This window comes from Oenanthe melanoleuca, chromosome 3, assembly GCF_029582105.1.
Source record: "Oenanthe melanoleuca isolate GR-GAL-2019-014 chromosome 3, OMel1.0, whole genome shotgun sequence".
Taxonomy (NCBI): Eukaryota; Metazoa; Chordata; class Aves; order Passeriformes; family Muscicapidae; genus Oenanthe; species Oenanthe melanoleuca.
This window is the reverse complement of record NC_079336.1, coordinates 951154-957198: the sequence shown is the minus strand read 5'-3', so window position 1 is coordinate 957198 and position 6045 is coordinate 951154. Positions and strand designations below refer to the sequence as shown.

The 6045-nt window shown below is 43.1% G+C and overlaps 1 protein-coding gene across 1 annotated transcript in view; it reads left to right on the top strand.

The window, feature by feature from the left end:
* The first annotated feature begins 801 nt into the window (after nucleotides 1–801).
* LOC130250764 (interferon-induced very large GTPase 1-like) overlaps nucleotides 802–6045 on the top strand; it is a 30471-nt gene continuing 25227 nt past the window's right edge. The window contains exon 1 of the mRNA XM_056486791.1: nucleotides 802–949. The gene's annotated coding sequence lies outside the window, so the exon portion shown is untranslated. The remainder of the gene's footprint in view (nucleotides 950–6045) is intronic.

Genomic DNA, 6045 nt, shown 5'->3' with positions numbered 1-6045 from the left:
GTCTGAGCGTCACCACCCAGAGCGCTCTGGTCCCTGGGACAGCCCCACAAAGGTGTCAGTGTTCCCAGAGCCCCTTTCCCTGGGGCAGGGCTGGGGAAAACACTCTCGGGGGGCTGTTCCCATGAAAGGGGGTGCGGGCATTCCCATGGCAGGTCCTGCTGTCAGCCTCGCTGCTTCCTTCATTTGCTTCCAAGGTGGAATTGGATCCGGAGTTATGCCCTGAATGTGCTTAGTGCCTCTCTGCGGGCACTGACACAGTCGCTGGGGCTTTTTCCCTGTTCCTGCAGCAATGGGAAGCTGTGCAGGGACTGCCAAGGGTGCCTGGGGGCAGGATCAGGGTGTGGCTGGGCTGGATTTAATGTTGTCCAGGGCAGCCTCTGGCGCCTGAGACTGAACCAGCCCTGGCAGTGCTCCAGGGGGAGAGAATGTGGGAGGAGATGGGGCTTGTGTCACAGTTGGACAAGCTCCAGCAGTGACCCTGAGCCAGCAGTTCCCTTCCTGAACAGCTGTCCCACACTGGGGCTCTGCTGTCCAGGGAGCAGCTGGCCATGTGCCCACCGAGGGCACTTGGTGCCCAAAGTCCCTGCTGTGCTCTGCCAGCACGCCCAGCTTTCCTCTGCTGCTGAACTGCCCTTCTCTCGAGCCAGTGGCTGTTCCTGTCCTGCTGTCCCCAGTGGAGGAGAAGGGTTGGCCTCCAGTGCTCCCTGGAATGAATCTGCCGTGCTCATGGGTTGCCTTCTCCTGACTGGCTGCTTTTCTCCTTTAGGATTTTGGGCCTTTGTGGTGCTCTTCCTCCTGAGTTCTTGAGTGGTTCCCATCTTCTTCTCCACACCCTGCCGTGTGCCCCAGGCCTGCCACTGCTGCTGTGCTGTGTCCCCTGAGCTGGGGCCCTCAGCCGCCAGTGTTCACTGGGAGGCCGAGCTGGGAGAACAGGAGCATCTACTGTGAGGTGGGTGAGGGGAATCAGAGCACATGGCCCTTGCTCAGATTGCCCAAATCTGCAGGGATTCCCGAGGGAAAGCTGCTCCTGAAGGCTCTGGAAGGGGCAGGAGCCCTCAGATCTCTAGCATTGTCCAAGCCTTCTTAAATCTTGTATCCTTTAATCACAGCTGAAATAATAGTGTCTAAATTCTGGCAAGCTTGTGTAGAGATTTTTTTTTTCTCTTTGCTTTCTGTCCATTTGTTTGTTTTTCCCACTTGTGTAACCATTGCTTTTATCTAAGGATCTCCAGCCACAATACAAAGGCTCATTAATTAAACCACACAGTACCCTGTGCAAAGCAGGGCTCTGAGGGTGATATTCACCCAGTACTGCATTGCTGTAGTTCAGTTTAAAGGCAAAGTGTTTTGTGATTAATTATTGCACCAATTTGGTTGGTGCTGCACATTTTCTCTCCTGTTTCCATTTATGTGGTTGGTGTTTGTCACGATCCGCTCAACCCGAACGGGAGTCATGATGGTTCGTTCAACCCCAGGGTGCAAAAGACAAAAGGCAAGAGACTCAGGTTAGTTTAGCAGAAAGCAGTAATACAGTTTATTGTGTGCTAACAATCAAGTTATCGAGTTTTGTGAGAGAGAGAGAGAGACAGAGAGAGAGAGATGAAGTAAAAAGGGGAGAGAGAGGCAGAAAGAATGGGATATAGCTACCAACAGACGGGACACATCCTCGTAGCCGTCCAATGATTCAAGACGCGTCTTCAATCCGTTGGGGAGAAAGAGATCTCAAAGTCTTCTTTAAGAAAGTCACTTTTTATAGTCCTTTTCCAAAGCGAGTGGCTTCTGGCCAAGAGGTGGTGAGATTTATGGACTATTGTATGTGGAGATCGTAGCCCCATGATGCAGGTGCGGGGACAGGGTGTGATAACCAGTACCCTGCAGCGCACCATGACAAGCACCAGGCACAGCTACAAACAGTCCTTGGCCCGCAAGCCTCCACCTTGGCCAGGCCAGAGCTCCGGTTCAGGGCAAGTGGTGCAATCTCAGGTCTCAGTCTCTGATGATGGTCGTGAGGCAGATCAGAGAAAACTTCGGACCGACTCTTACAGCACCTCATGACTCACGATCATCGGCAGGAGCACTTCCTTCGAGGTGTTGCGAAGTCTTCAGAACTCGTCTGTGTTGATGGCATATCTCAGAAAACAGAGATAGAAAGTTGGACAGAATAGGAAAGTAGAAAAAGATAAGGGAAAGGAAAAAGGAGAGAGAAATCAAAACAAGTAATCAATTTAACAATCAATTTTCAATTTCTGATTACAAAAAGATAAACAATTTAAATCAATGTTAATACATTTTCAATTTCAATTTTTGATTTAATAATACTAATTTCTTGGTTAAAATATAATAATCAATTTAACAGTCAATTTTCAACTTCAATTTCTGATTGCAAAAAAGGATTACTAAACAATTTAAATCAATAAATTTTCAACCTCAATTTTTGATTTACTAATACTAATTTCTTGGTTAAGGCATAATAAGCGCTTTGAATTAATACTTAAAGAAAATGCAGCATAATTAAAATAATAACTAAAAATCAATCTTGATCAATATTTTTGCGATGCAATGCAACAAAGATAAGCAATTTTAAATCAAGCAATTTCCAAATTTATTTCAAATAATTAATTTTATTTTAAAATGGAACACAGCTAAAATAAGCGACTTTAAAACAAGCAATTTTCAAATTAAAACAGCAATTTTAGTAAAGTTACGGACACAAAGATTTAAATTATTTTTAGTACTCACTACCAAAATCTTCTATGAAAATACTATCACAGGCAGTTCTAACGCATGCACACCCCTTGCTCATATACCCCAGTAGTGTTTCAGGAATCTAGTTTGGATAACTTCCAAAGTTACAGACATTCTGTTCTGTGTCTAAGCAAATATCATGAGCTCTGATTGCATTACTTTCACAGATAAACCCTTGTTGTTCCCCGACAATGTAAGTTTCCAAATTAATAGTTTGTTACATTTCACCAATTTGACGGACCCATTCTCTATGCTCAAAAGGATAGAGAATAGCTCCGTCATGATTCAGTCCTGATGCAATGAGAGGAAATACTGAATGTACATATGGTCAGTGTAAGGCTGTGGCTGTGTTTATGCTGGGGTAATAGTTTCACCAGGATTGGAATTCTTTTTCAAAATCATGGGCATTATCCCAAATTATTCTCCGAATTTCAGAAGGAAAAGTGGCTTCCTCGTCTTCTCATATAATTGAGGCAGCAACTGACTGCATCCACAATTGAGTCTTGATACAGCAGAGAGCTAAAGAAATGTTAGCCAATTTATTCATTAATACTTCTAAATCAATACTATTCAAAATTCCCAATCTTGTTCCCACAACACCGGTTATGTCTCTTGTTTGTTTCTTGAAAGGATCCTCCTGGTTTTGCAACCAGGTTGTCCATCCCTAGAAAAGGTGAACAAGCCGGCTGAATTACTGAGACATTGTTTTGCATTGGCAATTTGACTTGTTTAAAAGACCATGCCGAATTAAACAATATTTGTTTTTGGCCAGTTTTCCGAATTACCTAGAGTCCAATTTCAAACATTTTCAGGCTCAGTATAACCAGCGGTTGGGTAGTAGGTGATAAAACATTAACATCAAGTTCCTCTCAGTATTTTATATTGTTTTTACCACACATAATTTTATGGGAAAATTGTACAACAGTTCAATTTTGATTTTGAATCTTCACAAAATAAAACACAGCTGTAAGGTCCTGTGCCATAACTGTATACAGGTTCGATGAGAGATTCAGCAATAAATCTTCTTGTTCCATGGCATTATTCTGTGAAAAGTTAACACAACAGAATCTGCCATAAAGAGGCAGGAGGTTAAAATGATGGAACTATTCAGCATTTAATGCAGACTAGAATTCTGTTAACTTCCCAATCATTTTGCTGCCAAAAAGAAAGCCTCACTGTACCTCCTTTAAATACAGGATAAGAGTCAGTGTAGTTGCACACAAAAGGAGGCACTCTGCACTTCAAGCTGGAAAACACTCCGAAAAACCATCAGCACCTCAACCCAACAGCCACCCTCTCCCCCAGCAATAATTTGTTCAGCAGAAGCATTTGTGAACAAAGAATTGTTTGGGGGAGAAAGCAGAGGCTACTTTAACTACCGAGGCAAGTTTGTCATAGCTGCTGACCAAGCTCTCAGTTTCTGTTATTGTCAGATTTTTTACAGTTCCTTCTGTTACTGACAAGATGTTACAGTACTGCTTGATCGGAGAATACCACTTCCTAACTGAGGGTTTCTGGGCCACCCTGTCAGAGGGGGCAGTCCCAGTAGTGGCTGTTCTCAAAAACTTCTCTTCCTGAGAAGGTTTTTGCATTTTCTCTGAGTCAATTTGCAAGTTAGGGCTTTCCAAATGGGAGATTATTTTTTGTTTGGTATCCCCCACTACTTCTATTTCATCTCCTCCCACAAGAGTATCATCAATATATTGATAAACAGCCCCATTGTCAGGTTTGGGTTTTTGGATTGGCCATACAGGAAAGTTTCGCAAGCCCTGTGTAACCAGTTTGATCCCTTCTTTGGCACCAGAAGGAGGAGGGTATTGTTTTACATTTACAGGTGATTGCATAGGTGATTTATAGCCAGCAGTGAGTTTTATTTCATGTATAATTTGCAAGCAGGCAGCTTTTTGAATGTTTTCTAGGAATTGGTCGGGAGTACCAACTAAAGCTACAAGGTCTCCCCATTCCAAAGGATTAAGCCTCCCTGCCCAAAAAACAGCGTGCTGAGTTGGAGACCATAAGTTAAATTTGTCACCCATTGTTAAGAGAGCTCCAAGGCCCCAGTGCCCACTAGCTTCTTGTTCTGATGATTCAGTAGCAGTGTACAGGATTTTTGTAGTGGTTATTTGTGGGTTAAAATTCTCATCATTGATAAAATTGTATTCTATTTTAACCAAAGGTCTCAAGCTAGGGTAGCAATATTCTCCATTATTTTTTGGTCAGAGTTAGTTCCTTTTGAGGATATATTTGATTAGTTTCTTTCTCTTCTGTTTCTTTTGGTAAATCAGTGTCTTTTAAAGTGTTGGTGTGTTCTTGTCTTAGGGCAGCTCTTAAAGAATGATTCTCATTTCTTAAAGAATGAATCTCATCTCTCAAAGCATGATTGTCATTCCTTTCTTCATCTAATTGTTTTTGCAAAATTTCCACTAAATTTTGTGGGGAGTCAATAATTGCTCTTTCTTCACTTCTTTGCGTAAAGCGAGTTTCTATAGCTGCCGTAAGACAGGCCCCCAAAACTGAGCAGAGAATGGTCTTATTTCTGCCCAGTTTGAATTTTGTTTCATGTTGCAAAGAATGTATCCTGTCAATCACATTTTCTAAATTAAACCAGTTACTGTGCGCTCATCTTCTCCCTGTTGGGAGGGTCTGGCATTATACTTAGCCAGCAAAGCTAAAAATGCAGCTTTATCTTTAGCATTATGATTTTCAGTCATTTTGAAAGAAGGAAAGTAAAGCTACTCAAGGGAGATCAGCACTTAATTACACACACAGCTGTCTACAAGCCCCTTATTTCAGGGAGGGCAGACACACAGCCTGTGCGGTACCCCTTCTTAACTTCTTAGGAAAGGTTACTACACATGCACACACACCCTATGCGGTTTTCCCCCCCTTCTTTCAGGCAGGATAGACACACAGCCTGCGCGCTACCCCCTCCTAACTTGTTAGGAAAGGTTAGTACACATGCACACACACCCTACGCAGTTTCCCCCCCCCCTTACTCAGGGCAGGGTAGACACACAGCCTGCACAGTACCCCCTCCTAATTTTTTAGGAGAGGTAAGTACACATGTATACACACCCTACGCAGTTTTCACCCCTTATTCAGAGCAGGGTAGACACACAGCCTGAACGGTACCCCCTCCTAACTTCTAACGAAAGGTTAGTATATATGCATACACACAATGCAGTTTTCCTCCCCTATTTTCAAGAAAGGCAGACACACAACCTGTGCAGGTTTTCCCCCCACTAATTTTTATCAAAGGCCAGTTCATATATATACAGTAATAGATTAGAATTACACACG